We start from the raw sequence: 17,927 nt of genomic DNA on the forward strand, positions 1-17,927 counted from the left end.
CCCCCCCCCCCCCCCCCCCCCCCCCCCCCCCCCCCCCCCCCCCCCCCCCCCCCCCCCCCCCCCCCCCCCCCCCCCCCCCCCCCCCCCCCCCCCCCCCCCGCTCCTCTGGCTTTCTTGCTGCATGTAGAATCTAGGATGGGTTGTTTCATATTTTCCTTATCAACTTCCTGGAACCCTGCGTAATGCTGGTTGATGACAACTGGATAGTTGTTCGGGGGTCTATTTCAAAATGGCCTATAGTTGTGGGGATCATCATACTATTTATCCTTCTCAATATATTTGAGGGTTATCCCAATATTGTGACTTAGTCCTCGAACCTATTCCGTAAACACTTGTCCCTTATCTTTCACATATTCTTGCAGTTCATCCCTGGCCATCACTTTGGTCCATATGTTCCAGGCAAGATCTCTCATTAGCACGCTTCAGTGTAATTTAATCACTAGAGGATTGGCGCGTGAGTCGTAATTGGGGGCAAGAAGAAGTACAGGGCATGCTCCCTCCTTTGTATAAGCCCCGCTGTCTACTTTCTCTTGCACCACAAAAAGCAGAAGAAAAAAAGAAAACATTTTAATGTTGATATGGGATGGTGATAATAGTTTAAGAAGCTTCGGCTTCATTTGAGGATGCCTCCTATGTTGATGGCGTCAGATTGCCATCTTCTTGATTCCTCTCATATTTCTAGATTCTAGCTAAAGCAACTATTATCTTTTTTTTTAATTACATCTCCATTTCTCTTCTTGATGTCTTATTTTTTTCTTCTTCTTCTTCTTGTTAATTGCTGCTGTTATTGTTAATTTTACTATAGTGGTGGTGGTGGTGGGTGGAGTCTATCGTCTCCCCATCCCCTCCCGAAAGGGAAAACCCAAAAAACTTCGCTTTTCGGTTTTGACCAAGCCTTCATTCTTGGTTTTGGCTGTATATATATAGAGAGAGAGAGAGTTTGCGATTAACTATTTAACCCTTGGATTTCAGCAGTAGGTGCATGGCATGGAAATCTTGGAAGGCACTACTCTTCTACAGGCAACCATTTTTCCATGTGAGGCCTTGAATGTACCAGAAGATATATCTACTCCTTTTCTAATGTAATACTCTGTTTGGCACCAAATCGTTGTAGAAGTGAGTATATTTGCAATCCTGTGAGGGCATTTTTGGAGCAAAAATGCAAATTATGGTAGATCCGACCACAAACCAGTGGATCTGCCTAGAATTGCTGAAATCATTTGAAACCATTGAAAATCAATTCAATCCACACCTGCTAATGTTTCCAAGGATTAACGAGTTCTTGTTTGCAATTTCGTTCAAATCAGTGATTCAAAGGATTCTAAACAGGGTGCAAAGGAGGCTGTGATGGTTGCCAACCTGGGTGCCAACGGTTTGTCCAAGCCATTTCTTCTTTGCTGAGTGTACAAAATAAACAGCTCTTTTAGTATCAGTTCTCCTTTGGTAAATTGGAAGGTCTGCTAATTTAGCAGGCAACCTTTACCACCATATATTATAATGGTGCAAGAATTATATGATGCCTTTTGAATAAAGTGGGGGAAATGGTTGAGAACAGACTAATTGAAGCTTTAGGTGGGTCTCTTGTGATGTCATCGACAACAATACTGCCACATTACTGCTACATATGTGAGACATCACCATCCACTCAACTAAATTGGCTTGTGAGATTTGATTGCAACAGTCAAGGAAGTTCGAGACAGAAAATTGTAGCAATTATAGTTTGAGGGCCAAAGTGTCACCCGCCTCATAGTTTGAGAACCAAAAGTGTAATTTAGCCTTTATTTTAGCTAACAAACCACTGAGGGTGAAAAGACAGCGTTTTCTAGGAACTGGCTCCTGTGATGCACCAGGTGCAGGCAATAATTTTCCTCTCTATGCTATGTGTGGCAGCACTCAATTGGAAGGTCTGCTGTTTTGCAGGCAACCTTGTTCTGTCCTTTGTCTTTAAGGTGCATAAGACTACATGATGCCTCTTGAAATGTTCGAATAGCAGGTCAGAGCCTCCCTTTCTTGCTTTCTTTTCAGCTAAAATGTATATCGTGCTGACCGTCCATATGTCCTCGTGCTGGCTGAATGCTTCAATTGGACAGACCCTTAATGTCTTGTGCAATGGTAAGGAAATATTTCTCCTTCATTTTACTTGCCAAAGAATGCTGTGATGATTGCCAATTGGGAAGGCACGTCAACTTATTTTATCATGCCTTTTGACTCTCGGCAGAGCACAAAAGCTGATTGAAATACTAGATTTAAGAGGCAATATAGTCAGGTCAAACCAAAGATCTTGATTGGGTTTTGATAATTCGAGTGGCATCTGAATCTTGTTTGTTGGTTAGCTTGGTGCTTCTACACCCCTTGAGTGCCCGTCACACACTTGTATGCTGATTCAGATGTGGATATCCAAGCATACATCTCTCTTTCTCTCTCTCTCTTTGTCACGCCCCAGTTTCTTGGAGCGCCACCCATTCTAGAACTACTCTAGCCGTAGGTTTGCTCAACCCTCTTAACCTTTTGGGCTTAGCCGCTGCTCAAAATGGTATTGCTAGGTTAAGAGGTTTATCTCTATAATACCTTATATATAGGACTTCCAAATCCTAGGGGTGTCACATTCTCCTCTCGGTTACCTGCTTCCCTCTTTTAGGCTCTGACGTCCTCTCAGGTTCAAACACACTCACAAGCACCGCCGATGTGAGACTCGTCTTCCTAGCCTTAGATAACCTTGTGGGGAGCCGCGCTCCACCCACAATGGCCGTCAGTCGGAGAGCCGTGCTTTTGCCCGTTTTATGACCCTGGCTCAGCCAAGGATCATCTCACACTTATGGTTGGTGATTGGCTTTGATACCAACTGACGCCTCGCTTCCCAGAGGGGTCATCCATCCAAGAACTACTCTAGCCTTAGGCTTGCTCAATCCTCTTAATCTCTTAGGCCTAGTCACTGCTCAAAATGCTATAGCCGGGTTAAGAGGTTTAGCCCTACTATATCTTATATATAAAACTATTCCAAATCCCGGGAGTCTCCCTCCCCCTCTCCCCCTCCCACCCCCCCCTCCTGATTGTCTCATGCCCTAATGACCATTTATAGTCATAATCTATTTCAAGTAATTTTGGATTCGATCAAATATCATATTTCTATTTGTTATATAAAATTATGTGCAAGGCATGTGATCAAAACAGTAGCTCAATTAGTAACTTCACCTGAACAGAGGGGTTCACTAAACTATTTGATAAAGTTTTTGCGGTTTTGTTGCCAAAAAGTAAAAGTTTAGGCTCCTGTTTGCAAAAGTGTTAAAGTGCAGAGTACTAATTTTTGATGTTTATATATCTAAAATCATTTTCTTAAAATGTAACTGGAAATTGCCAAGCAGCTCTGGACTGTCTGCTCTTCTGCAGGCTACAGAGCTGCAGCCATTATTCCAGAAATGTTGTGGCGGCGGCGGCTGCAGCTGCAGTTGGTGATCATTCATAATGAAGATGAGGATGATGATTATAACCTTTAAAGAGGCTTCTACCGCATCTAAAGAGGCCTCCTATGTCGATGGCATCTGATTGTCATATTCTGATACGGTGATACCTCTCGTATTTCTCAATCCTCGCTTAACTATCATCAATTTTTTTTTCTACTTCTCCATTTCTCTTCATGATGACTTGTTGTTGTTGCTGCAGCTGATGGTGTTCTTGTTATTGTTGCTGTTGTTATTATTATTGTTATTGAGGTCGTGGGGTTGGAGGTGGGTGGAGTCTGAATGTCTCCCCGCCCCTTCCTGAAAGCCGAAACTTAGAAAACTTCGCTTTGCTGGGTTGACTAAGCCTTCATTCTTGGTTCTGGTTATATATATCTATATATATATAGATATAGATATAGATATATAGAAACAGCTTGTATTTGGGGGACAAAAAGGACAAAACAAACAGCAATGAAACCAAATGAGGCGTTAAGTTTACAGTAGTAGTTGCATGGCATGGTAATTTGGAAGGCTCTGCTTTTCCGCAAGCAATCATTTTTCCATGTCTTTTCTTTTTTATACTTGGTGAAATGGTTGAGAACAAACTGATTGAAGCTTTTGGTTGTCTCTTGCGATGTCATCAACCACAATGCTGCCACATTACTGCTATATTAATGAGACATCACCATTCACTTAACCAAATTGGCCTGTGAGACTTGATCGCAACAATCAAGAAAGTACGAGCTACAAATTGCGGCTATTATTGTTTGGGGACCAAAGTGTCACCTGCCTCATAGTTTGAGGACCAAAAGTGTAATTTAGCTTTATTTTATCTATCAACCCTTGGAACAGGCATTAATTTTCCTATCTCAGCACTCTGTTGGAAGGTCTGCTGTTTTGCAGGCAACCTTGTTCTGTCATTTGTGATGCCTCTTGATGTGAACGAATGGCAGGTCGGAGCCTCTCTGTCCTTCTACTTTCTTTTCACTGTTGATATTTCTCATGCTGACCGTCCATATGTCCTCAATCCTCTTGCTGACTGTATGCTTCAACCGGAAGGCCCTTACTGTTTCATGCAATATTAAGGAAGTGTTTTTCCTTCGTTGTACTTGTCAAAGGAGGCTGTGATGATTGCCACTTGGGAATGCACCTCAACTTCTTTAATCCTTGCTTTGGATTCTCGGCGTAGTGTAGAAGCTGACCAAAATACTGGGTATAAGAGGCAATATAGTCAACTCAAACCTGAGACCTTGGTTGGGTTTTGACAGTTCGGGTGGGATTTGAATCTTTTTTTCTTTTTTTTTTTAATTTTATATTTTAGTCCTTTTACACCCCTTGAGAGGCCTTTACGTGGTTCATTTGTGGGATAGACAGCATCTCAGTGGATGGCTTTTGGCTGACATGATCACCTGGTGTAGGCTATAATTTTTCCTTTCTCAGCAGCTCATATAACCAACATTAAGTACCTGTAGCAGGACTTAAATTGGAAGGTCTACTGTCTTGGATGCAACATTTTGCTGTCGTGTCTTTAAGGTGCAGAAGATTGCAAGATCCCTTGCGAGATGATTAAGTGGCAAATCTGAGCCTCCATTTTCTTCTCCTACTTTCTTTTAGCTATTAGGATTTGGTGGTACATTATTTATTTTTCCCATTTTTTCTTTTCCTCCTCTGGCCTTCTTACTGCATGTAGAACCTAGGTGGGTTGTTTTCAAATATTCCTTATCTACTACCTGAAATGTGACACTCTACTTCATGCTGGTTGATGCTAAATCATTTATCCTGTATGTCTTCAGATTTAGGCAACTTGTTAGTCTTTTAGATTTTGAAAAGAACTAAAAACAGATAAAGATTCGGATGTTTGGCATGTATATCTGTATATTTGCATGCTGATTCAAATGTGGGTATCCAGCATACTTGTATATCTACTTTTCCATTTCTCTTCTTGATGCCTTGTTGTTGTTGCTGCTGCTGCTGTTGTTATTCTTGTTATTATTATTATTATTACTATTGTTATTGTTATTGTGGTCGCAATGGTGGTGGTAGAGGTGGGGTGGAGTATCGTCTCTCCGCCCCTTCCTGATGGGGGAAACCCACAAAAATTTGCTTTTCGGGTTGACCAAGCCTTCATTCTTGGTTCTGGTTCTATATATATATATATACATACAAACTGTTTGTATATAGAGGAAAAAAGAAAAAGAAAAAAGCAACGAAACCAAATGAAGCCTTATTAAGGTTTCAGTGGAAGGTGCATGGCATGGCAATTTTGGAAGGCTCTGCTTTTCTGCGAGCAACCAGTTGTCCATGTGTTGCCTTGCTTAGATTTGCCGAAATGGCTGAGAGCAAACAAATTGAAGCTTTCGATGGGTCTCTTGGTTGTCATCAACCACAATACTGCTGCATTACTGCTACTTTAGTGAGACCACCATTTACTCAACAAAATTGGCCTATGAGACGATTGCTACAATCAAGAAATTTTCGAGCCAGAAACTGCAAGTATTATAGTTTTGAGGACCAAAGTGTCATCTGCCTCATAGTTTGAGCACCAAAGTGCAATTTAACCTTATTTTATCAAACGAACCAAGGAACAGGCAATAATTGTCCCATCTCACCTGCCTGTGGCAGTACTCAATTGGAACTCAATTGGAAGGTCTGTTGTTTTGCAGGCAACCTTGTTCCATCATTTATCTTAAAGGTGCATAAGAATACACGATGCCTCTTGATATGATTGAATGGCAGGTCAGAGCCAACTTCTTTCATCCTCTCTTTTGTTATACTTGTCAAAGGAGGCTGTGATGATTGCCACTGGGGAATGCACCTCAGCTTCTTTAGTCCTTGCTTTTGATTCTTGTTGGAGTGCAGAAGCTGACCAAAATACTAGGTATAAGAGAGTCAACTCAAACCTGAGACCTTGGTTGGGTTTTGACAGTTCAGGTGGGATTTGAATCTGGTTTTTTTTGGTTATTTTGGTTCTTTTACACCCCTTGAGACGCCTTTGCATGGTTCATTTGTTGGATAGACAGCATCTCAGTGGATGGCTTTTGGCTGACATGATCACCTGGTGCAGGCTATAATTTTTCCTTTCTCAGCAGCTCATATATGACCAACATTAGGTACCTGTAGCAGGACTTAAATTGGAAGGTCCACTGTCTTGGATGCAACCTTTTGCTGTCGTGTCTTTAAGGTGCAGAAAATTACAAGATCCCTTGCGAGATGATTAAGCGGCATATCTGAGCCTCCGTTTTCTTCTCCTACTTTCTTTTTAGCTATTAGGATTTGGTGCTACATTCTTTATTTTTCCTTTTTTTTCTTTTCCTCCTCTGACCTTCTTACTGCATGTAGAACCTAGGTGGGTTGTTTTCAAATATTCCTTATCTACTTCCTGAAACGTGACACCATACTTCATGCTGGTTGATGCTAAATCATTTATCCTGTATGTCTTCAGATCTAAGGCAACGTGTTAGTCTTTCAGATTTTGAAAAGAACTAAAAACGGATTAAGATTCGGATGTTGGGCATATATATCTGTATACTTCTATGCTAATTCAAATGTGGGTATCCAACATACATGTATATCTACTTTTCCATTTCTCTTCTTGATGCCTTGTTGTTGATGCTGCTGCTGCTGTTGTTATTATTATTATTATTTTTGTTATTATTATGGTCGCAGTGGTGGTGGTGGAGGTGGGTGGAGTCTATCGTCTCTCCACCCCTTCCTAGGGAAACCCACAAAACTTTGCTTTTTGGGGTTGACCAAGCCTTCATTCTTGGTTCTGGTTATATACATACATACAAACATTTTGTATATAGAGGAAAAAAGAAAAAGAAAGGAAAAAGAAAGCAACAATAACAACGATACCAAATGAAGCCTTAAGGTTTCAGTAGTAGGTGCATGGCATGGTTATTTTGGAAGGTTCTGATTTTCTGAGAGCAACCAATTTTCCATGTGTTGTTTTGCTTAGACTTGCCGAAATGGCTGAGAACAAACAAATTGAAGCTTTCGCTGGGTATCTTGGGATGTCATCAACCATAATACTGCTATGGTAGTGAGACATCACCATTTACTCGACCAAATTGGCCTGCGAGATGATTGCAAGTTTTGCAACAATCAAGAAAGTTTGAGCCAGAAATTGCCAGTATTATATTTTTGAGGACCAAATTGTCATCTGCCTCATAGTTTGAGCACCAAAAGTGAAATTTAGCCTCATTTTGTCTAACAAACCACAGAACAGGCAATAATTTTCCTATTTCACCTACCTGTGGCAGCACTCAATTGGAACTCAATTGAATGGTCTGCTGTTTTGCAGGCAACCTTGTTCCATCATTTATCTTAAAGGTGCATAAGAATACATGATGCCTCTTGATATGATCGGATGGCAGGTCAGAGCCTCTCTTTCCTTGTGCTTTCCTTTCAGCTATTAATATTTCTCATGCTGACTGTTCATATGTCCTCATTCTGACCGTATGCTTCAATCAGACTGGCGCTTAATGTTTCATTCAATCTTAAGGAACTGTTTCTCATTCATTTTACTTGTCAAAGGAGGCTGTGATGATTGCCAGTTGGGAATGCACCTCAACTTCTTTTATCCTCTCTATTGATTCTCGGCGGTGTAAAAACTGATCGAAATACGGGATATAAGAGCCAATATAGTCAGCTCAATCCTTAGATCCTGATTGTGTTTTTATAATTCGGGTGGGATTTGAATCCAGTTTGTTGGTTAGTTTTGTCATTTTGCTTCCCTTGAGAGCCTCTCGCTTCGTTAATTCGTGGGATAGACAGCATCTCAGTGGGTGGCTTTTGGCTGACATGATTCACCGGGTGCAGGCAATAATTATTCCTTTCTCAGCAGCTCATCAGGCCAACAGTAGCTCCTGTAGCAGTAGTTAAATTGGAAGGTCTGCTGTCTTGCAGGCAACCTTATGCTGTTCATATCTTTAAGGTGCATAAGATTACAAGATCCCGATCCCTCATGAGGTGATTGAATGGCATATCTGAGCCTCCATTTTATTCTCCTAATTCCTTCTTAGTTATTAAGATTTAGTGGTACATTCATTTTTTTCGTAGCTATTAAGATTTAATAGTACATTCAGTTTTTTCTGTTTTATTTTTAATTTTTCATCCTCTGGCTTTCTTACTGCATGTAGAATCTAGGATGGGTTGTTTCAAATATTCCTTATCAACCCCGTGAAACCCTACTTTATGCTGGTAGATGATGACTGGATAGAAGTTTGGGTGTCTATTTCAAAATGGTCTACAGTTGAGGGAATGTTCATCCTATTTATCCTTCTCAATATACCTGATGGTTAAAATGTATTGATAGTCCGTCTTATCCCAATACTATCCCCATATTGTGACTTAGTCCTTGAACCTTTTCCATAAACGCTCCTCTCTCACCTTTCCTTTATTCTTGGAATTTCATCCCTGCCGTCTTTTTGCTCCATATGTTGCAAGCAAAATCTCTCGTTAGAACTCTGCATTGTAATTTAATCACTAGAGAGGATTGGCAGGCGCGTGATCAGTAATTGGAGGTAGCTCTGGATGGTCTGCGCTTCTGCAGGCAACCTAGCTTGCAACCATTTATCCGGTCATGGTTGGGGCAGAGGAGGAGGTGGTGGTAGTGGTAAGGATTGGATATATGTGGGTTCATATGATCCTCTTCTCTGATTATGGTATCATCATTGTTATCTTCTTGGCACTTGCTTATTCTCTTGATCGAAGTTCCTGTAAAGGATATCTTTTATCATTTATTTCTATTTCGCAATTCCTGTTCCTTGATGTGTTTCAGTATTTGTGGAAGTTTTTGCTGATCCTCTTCAAGATAGGTGGAATAACCACTTTTGTGGAGTAAAGCTTCTCCCTGCGGCCTTCTGAGATGGGTACCCATGAAATTTTGTGCCTCAGTGTTGATGAATGGCTAAAAATCAAGCTTTCTGATTTTGATTGTGCATTCTTCATATGGGTTTACATCAAGTTGGTCGGTTAGCTCGGTCCATTGACACCTCTAATCTGAGCCGTGCTTCATTCATTCGTGGGATGGATGACATCGCAGTTGGTGGTGCATGTCTGATGTGGTGCACCGGGTGCAGGCCATAATTTCTCCTATCTCTGCAGCCCATAAGGGCGTCGTTTTGGGGTTCACGTAGCAATACTCAATTGGAAGGTCTGCATTCTTGCAGGCAACCTTACAAAGTCATTTGTCTTTAAGGTGCGTAAGACTACATGATGCCTCATGATATGATTGAATGGCAGATCTGAGCCTCCCTTTTCTTCTTGTTTCTTTTCAGCTATTAAGATCTATTCTAGTTATTTTCTTCTTCTCTGTGTTTGCTTCTGCATGGAGAAGCTAGATCATCAATTCCTATTCCCTCTACTTTTCAGTGGTTGATGAAGATCAGATTGAGTTGGTGACTTGGTCGGCCTATTTCAAAATGGCCTATGGTTGATGGGTATTCATACATTTTACCTTCTTAATATGGGTGGGAATAAAAATCAGATATTATTTTTCATATGAGGCTGGTGTTATTGTTAACTTTTTATGAGGGGTGAGAAGTATTTATAGTCCCTGTACTATTCCGATATTGCAACTTTGTCCAAACTCCATCCATGACCTTCACTTTGGCACAAGTGTAGTCAATAGTTTCCTGTTAGACCTCTGCAGTGTAATTCAACCACTAGAGACGTTCCAAGTGTGATCTAGCAATGCTGAGGCAGCTATGGACGGTCTGCCTTTCTGCAGGCAACCTAGCTGGACCCCTTAAATGTAACCATGATCAGCCATGAAGATATAGCATGCCTGTGCAGCTTCATCTTTAAGACTCTTCCTCTGTTGAAAGTTTGGAGTGCCGTCTTCGTGATACATTTGTTCTCTTGATCCTGTTAAGAATGTTAGTCCCTTATTTGTTACTTGAGCGTTTTGGGTTGGTTCAAGACCTTTGGCATATCCAAGTTCTAGTGAGGGATATTTTTATCTTTACTTTTTTCTGTTATTCCATCTCTCCTTTGTGATGCATTTGATTATTTGGAGAAGGCGGTAATGATTTCTAGCGTGTTGCACATGAGTATTCTTCCAAAATGAACGATGCATCTCCCCCAAGCTTCCTGAGACTCGAAGTTTGAAACCCGTGAAACACTGCTTTTAGGTTTCAAATCTTGGAAGGCTCTGCTCTTCAGCAGGCAACCAGTTTTGCGTTCAGGTTTCAACCAGTTTTTTTTTTGAAGTTTTTCTTTTCTTTTTTTTTTTTTTTTTTTTTGATTAAACAGGGATATACCCTNAGTTTTAGACTTTGTTATCTACCCCCTTAGAAGGCTAATATACAAAAAAAACCCTTTTAACATTCCAAATTCTTACAAATATATCCCTAGAGTTAAATTTTTAGTGAACGGTTAGGAACAGTTGTTATCTATGTGAAATTACTATTTTGCCCTTTCTAATATAGCCTTCTGCGGTCACCGATTTTTCTTATTTGTCCATAAGTTTGGGGCAAAAGAAGTATTTTGACTGCTTGCCCTTTCAAATATAGCTTTCTACCGTCACAAACTTTTCTTATTTGCCCGTAAGTTAGGGGCAAAAGAGATATTTTTGCCTTCTTTTTAACTCTGGTAGAAATTTAATCCGGGTTTAACTCGAGATGACTTAACGGGTACTAACAGCAGAAATATTTTTGAATAACGGAAAAAAATATAAGGGGTATATTTGAAATAAAAAAAAGTAGGGGTATATAAGATATTTCAGAAGTTTTGAGGAATATATAAGTAATTATCCCTTTTCTTTATTATATATTTGAAACAAACATGGTTGCATCCAGTATATGATTTGGACCAGCAGTTAAGAACTCATGGTTTCCAACCCTGTCCGATAAATTTTTGTATCTGAATTTGTATTTGGAGAAATACGGGTATGGAAGTAGTCAGTTGCTGTCTGAACAATATCCGATGCGTTTTCATCCCTAGTAATGTGACAGGTACTGATTTAATATTCTGAAGAAGAGATATAGTTGCTTCTCACCCTCTAAGAAGGAATCATTATCCTGAAATTTCTTTCTTAATACCCATATTGTTGTCTTGGATGCTTCACTTCCCAGGTGGGTCACCCATCCTAGAACTATTCTATCTCTAGGCTCACTCAGTCTTTTTAACCTTTTGGTTCTAGCCACCACCAAAAAGCTATAGCTGGGTTAAGAGGTTTAGTCCTGTATTACCTTTTATATAAGACTATTATAAATCCTGGGGTGTTACGTCTCTTTTCATTTTAATTTTTTTTGCAGTGGAAATCTTTTTAGATTGTTTTAAGTTTTTCTTAACTTTCTCGTATGTCATGCATCTAGGTAGTCTTCTTAATCTTTGTTGTTAGAACCTTTTTGACTCTCTCTACTCTCTCTACCTGGATTCAACCGTTAACCAGATAGAATTGTCCTCTTCTTGTTCTGCAGAATGTATTCACCTATACATGAACAAATAATATGCATTTTTTTTTATAATTTACCTCGGAATATTTACTTTGTTTTTTTGATTAATTAGATCACTGCAGTAGGCAAGTTTTTTTTTTTTTTTGGTTTATACAATCTGTTTCCAGCATATTTATTTTAATGGCTTTTCTGTTTTCTGAATTAGTATTTTGTCGTTGACATTTTGTTGTATTCCAGCTTCTTTTATTGTACCTTTTTATGTTCTTTCAACATACTTGTACATCTTTTTTCTCTTTATGCTAGTAATCTCTAGCTACCATTTTACCTTGAACCCTAAATCCTAAACCCTTGGGGCATGTTTGGTTCATGATTGGAATGAGAACGGAAAGTGGAATGATGAATCATCCCTAAATGTTTGGTTCATTATTGGAATGGAAATCAGTATGAACAATTGGGACACTTAGGATTATGAGAGAAGGTTTTGGTTGAGAGAGAAGAGAGTGACGAAGAGAGAGGGGGAAAGGTGATTACGCGAGAGGGTTTTGAATGATTTACTCTGGAATTGGCTAGTTTAGGATTCAAAGCTGGATTGAGTTATAAATGGATTGGGCCATTCCCATTCTAGAGTGGCATGAAAATCAGAATCTGATTCCTATAAACAAACAACAACTATCGGAATCAGTAAATCAGTATATCCTATTCCAATTATAGGTGAACCAAAACATCCCTTATTTCCTACTCACTCTCTTCAAAATTTTCTTATTGGATAATTTGAATGTGTAATGGCTGTTTAGATAGTTTCTTATCAATGTATAATGGTCAATGCCACCAATCAAATGAGAGGAATAAGAGGGATGTGTTAAAATATTAAAAATGGAAGGGGAAAAAGAATGCAAATATTAAGTCTGGAAAGGTAAATATGCAAATTTTAAATACTGCAGAGGTAAAAGATACAAAGTTAACTCCTCATCTTGGAAAATTCTAGATGCATTTTAGAAAAAATTAATTTGCATCATATAGCTAAGAAATTCGGTTGTACTGGGAACAAGAGCTCTTTTATGTTGGATGTCCATATGCTTGGGTTTTTGTTCAAACAGGCTGTTTGGCCTTGTTTGGATGTCGTCCAATGTTAACTTATTTCAGTATGAGAATTTTCTTGTATTATTGGAAGCAAGGAGTTTGCTTTTTGCTCTTTAGAAGGTCTTAGCATTCATGATTTGGTAGGATAACATATTTCATCCCACAAGATGATTTATCCAATTGTAAAAAATAGTAATAATAACTTGAAGGTTGAATATGGTACACTTCTCATTCAATATGTTCATGCATCTAAGCAGGGCCTCAATGTCTTACACTGATGTCCAAGTATTTCTTCATTTTCCTTGCCAAAGGAGGCTGTGATGATTGCCAGTTCAGAATGCATCTTAAATTTGAGTCAGGTTGGCAGCATATTGTGCCCATTGACACCTCTAAGACGAATATCCCTCATTAATATGCGGGATGAATGGCATTGCAGTGAGCGGTTCATGGCTGACGTGGTGGACCTGGTGCAGGCAATAATTTCTCCTTTATCCACATCTTTTGGGTACCTTTTTGTTGAGGAATTCTACACTGTCACACTTGCACCATGTCATCAATAACAAGCCAATCACATTTCTTCTTTTCAAACAAGAGTACAATAAAAATATTTTTTTACAATCATGTTGGGACATATATCCCTGAAAGGAGACATTTGATTGGTTTGTTACGCCACGTCACCAATATTCCCGTTGCATTCTAGAATTTTTCCTTTTTGTTCTCTGAGAAGTGGCTGGCAATAATTGGAAGGTCTGCTTTCTTGTAGGCAACCATTTGCTCCCATTTGCTCTTAAGGTGCATAGGACTTTATGATTCCTTATGATTTTGGTGGCAGATCTGAGCCTCCTTTTTCTTCTCCTACTTCATTCTTGCTTCGTTTTTTTTTATTTTTGGGTAAAAACGTACAGAACTTATCTGAACTATAAACAATTTTGAGTTGGTTATTCAACCTTTCAAAATTTTGATTTTACTATCCAACTTTTCAATTTATTTGCTTTGAGTCGGTCAATGGTACTTTGAACTCAAAATTTGAATACATCGTTTATCTTTGTAGGTTTAGTTAGTATACTTCATGCAATTTTCGCAACTATAAATTCATTAAAGTAATTAGCTTAAATTTTGAGAGAGAAAGAGATGGCATAACTATCCGCTTCGTTCATTCTTTAGAAATGAACTAAGTGAGAAATGTGAGGCAATTAGTCTTCAAACATGTAACCTTGGGTTCCAACCATTTAGCTCTTAGCCAACTGCACTAGGTACGGTCAGTTACTTCATTCTTGTTTAAACTTTTAATATTTTTTTATATGTTCTTTCTGATTTTTTCATGTTTTTCCATGTTGGTTGTTGCATGTAGGGGCAATTTTTCTCGTTTGCCATTGCTCGTCTTTAAACTTGTGTGAGAATATTATCAATGTAGGGTTTAATATTGTGGAGTAGGACTTGTGTGCTAGTAGGAGCACGTAGGCCTCCGTGCTCCTAAGCCGTTTTCAATGATGAGGCTTTTGAAACAATGATCAGCTCCGTTAGACTTGATTTAGCGTATTTGAAATTTTTTGAAAAATAATTTTTTCGGATTTCTGATATCATTCACCTAGTGATCAAATGAATTCAAAATCAATAATTTTTAATAGTTGATGTATGCCGTTTGCAAGTTTAACGGTGTAGAAGTATTTAAATCAGATGAAATTTTGATAGAAAATTTTTTATACTATCTACAACAAGATTAATATCTCTGATAAAAAAATTTTGTGCTATATCATTACTTTTTTATGAGATTTTTATTTTCAACCATTGATTTTGAGTCATTTCGATTCTTAGGTAAATGATATTGAAAAACCGCAAAATTTATTTTCTAGATAGTTCAAATACGAATTATACGATAGATCAAGTCTAATGGAGCCGAGCATCGATTCGAAAGTTACATCATCGAAAACCTCTTAGGAGCACAGAGACCTCCATGCTTCTAATAGCACATGAGACCTACTCTAATATTGTGAATTTCAAATTTTTAGGGATGTATGTGCGGACAAATACAAGCACCTGCCATACCTCTAAGTGGTTCAAAACTTCAAATGGCAGCAGGAAGAGGGAGGGCAAACTCATGCAAAATTTCCAAAACACTTGTCAAATCTCGCCCTTTAACGCCTTGTGCAATTTAAAGTTTTTCTCTTAGTTTTTAATGCCTTTTTTTCGTTGAAGGAGGTGGTGATGATTGCTGGTTGAGAATATGCCTAATTTTTTCTCCGTGCTTTCGTTTTCCTCAGATTATGGAAAACAGGCACACTTAATACACAGGAAAACCTAAAAAATCGGGTTCATATTTGATAATCCAAGGGTGACTAGATCAGGTTGGTGGGTGAGCTCTGTCCATCTGATGCCCACCCTTCATTAGTTTGTTGGATACTTGGAAAGGCATATTATGGGGCAGTGTATACTGACATAGCGCACCGTGTGCCGGCAGTAGCTTCTCATATAACTTCTCATTTCCTCGGACTCCTGTTATCCGTGAAGAGGCAGGGGCATAAATCGGAGGTCTGCCGTTCTGCAGAAAACCATCTGCTGCTGTTTGCTCTTAGGGCTGGTTTGGATATCAGAACAGGCTATCCAAGAATAATTTGTCCACTGTGAAGATTCTCTTTTGTGACAGCGAGATACAAGTTCAATTCCATTCTGAAATTTCCTTTCAGTGTGGTTTGTTATCTTAAGATCAAACAAACTGACTGATGCTTCTCGTTTTTTTATTATCCATGTCATTCCCATATCAAAGAACTGTTTTGATGATCGCCGGCGGTAGATGCAAAGTACGCTGTTAATGTTCCTGCGATGCAAAGTTTTATCTGAGGCCCCCTTACATTGTCGACACGATAATGTTGTTATTTACAACAGCTCTCCAGGGTAAAACAGTGATTGTAGTTTCAGATGAATTACAAACAAAGGATATAGAAAGAGTTGATACTTAACTAGCAGGGGAATGTTTTGTTTCAGTTGTATTCTTTCATTTTGTTTCAGATTGCTGTTTTTCTGTGGCAAGTAAGTTTGCTGAAACTGATTTTGAATGTGTTGCTGTAAGTTGGTTTACATTAGTCTTTGCCTTTTTGTTACTCTTCATACTTTGAAGGATAGACATGTTGGATTTAATCTCTCTTCTGTGAATGTGGGCAATTTTTTTTTTTCTTTTTCCCCATAGGCAATCCTTCATACAAGTATATAATTTGATGGTTGTGACAATAGACGTGGCATAATTTTATGCCTCCTTTTTATTGTTTCTTCTGCCTAGCTCCTTCCTTGGCTTCTTTTTAAGAAGCTTGGCTTCTTTTCGAGGTTGTTCATTTTTTTCTGTGCCCTTCTTGGCTCCCTCCCAAAAATCTTGGCTCCTTTCCGAAGTTGGACCACGTTGGTCTTATTTCCGAAGTTTAGCCCCCCCTCTCTCTCTCTCTCTTATCCAGCTGGCTACCTGTTTCTCTCTCTTTCCTCCTCTCTTTCCTTCTCCTCTCTATCTTAGCCCCCCTCTCTCTCTCTCGCCGTCGCCCGGGGTCGGCAAGGGAGAGCACAGCGGCAGCAGCAGCGGCCACGGAGGCCGCGGGGGCGTCGAGGGCGGAGATGTCTGCCGCCGAGGGGAGGGCCGGCGCGCGGTTGGAGAGTGAGCGGTGGCAGGCGGGGAGATGGCTCCCTGTTTCTCTCTTTCCTCCTCTCCCATACTCTCTCTCTCTTCCCTTCTCTCTATCTTAGCTCCCCCCTCTCTCTCTGAGTATAGCAAATTATACGCTGGGTTCATTACCATCTCCTTTTCTTTTCTTTTTCCCCCTTTTTTAGTCCAAATATATGATTACCATTNAAGAATAATCCTCATTGAGCCTCAGAGGCATGTATCAATATGTAATAACAGGACATTTATTTTTATTTTTATTATATTTTTAAATTTATATTTCAAATTTTAAATTTTAAATTTTAAATAATTATATATTATTTAATTAAAGTTTTATTTTATTTTATTTTTTTTAAGAGATAGGTAGCACGCTACCCGCTTCGTTTATTTCATTTAAAAATAAACTTAGCTGAAAATATGAATCAACTAAGATTCGAATTTGGGTCACAGGTACCAACCATCAAGTCCTTTGCCACTTGCTCTAGGGACGGTCGGTAATTAAAATTTTATTTATTCGCAGTGAAGCGCGGGTTTTATACTAGTATTCATTAATAAAGAGTTTGGATACAAGTTTGGGGAAAACAATGAAACATTAATTATCACATAAAAAATGGAGAATGAAGAAATGTAAACCCCAACGTAAATAGAGTACGCCTGAAATATTTCATTGTTTCTAGCTTTTGGATTAAATACTATTTCATTGACACTCACTAAATATAAGGCATTTAAGTGTTAAAAAATAGATAATAAATACATTTTATATTATTGATAGTAATTTAGTTCCATTAATATAAATATGGAGGAAATGCCATAAAATAAACGTCCCCATCCTAAACCAAAATAAATTGAAGGGAAAAATTTTGTTGGCGGTTTCCAATGTAAATAAGGGAGAAATCTTTCCGAAAAAATAAAAATAAAATAGAAAGTCTCCAAGCCTAAATAATGTATATAAAGTTACCTAATTGAAATTTTACTCTATGATCAATTGATCATTCCTTCTTTTTTTTTTTTTTAAAGTAATACTACTATGTCTAAAATTAGTTTGGCCCATGATCACAATACCTCTTTTGTGCTCACTGCATATAAAATTTACTAAACACTAAACAGTTACGTTGATTCTTAATATACTCCAAAAGCATCAATGACACTGGTTTATTGGCCTCAAAACTTAAAAGAGTTGTAATCCGAAGAAAAAACATTCAATAACAAAAAATATATAAAATTTAGGTTTAAGTCAAAAAAGAACCCATGCATGACCATCCCCTTGTGAGAACTCATTCACCAACAACAAAAAGCCTTATTATAACCCTTATATTATACATATATAAAAAATATATTTCAAACCAATACTATTGTATATGA

At 38.7% G+C, this 17,927-nt stretch overlaps 1 long non-coding RNA gene across 1 annotated transcript; it reads left to right on the top strand.

The window, feature by feature from the left end:
• Positions 10,752-16,057, top strand: LOC109706627. The gene is made up of 2 exons (XR_002215270.1): positions 10,752-14,315; positions 14,932-16,057. It is a non-coding gene; the product is annotated as an uncharacterized LOC109706627 (long non-coding RNA).

This window comes from Ananas comosus, linkage group 2 (assembly GCF_001540865.1).
Source record: "Ananas comosus cultivar F153 linkage group 2, ASM154086v1, whole genome shotgun sequence".
Lineage (NCBI taxonomy): Eukaryota > Viridiplantae > Streptophyta > Magnoliopsida > Poales > Bromeliaceae > Ananas > Ananas comosus.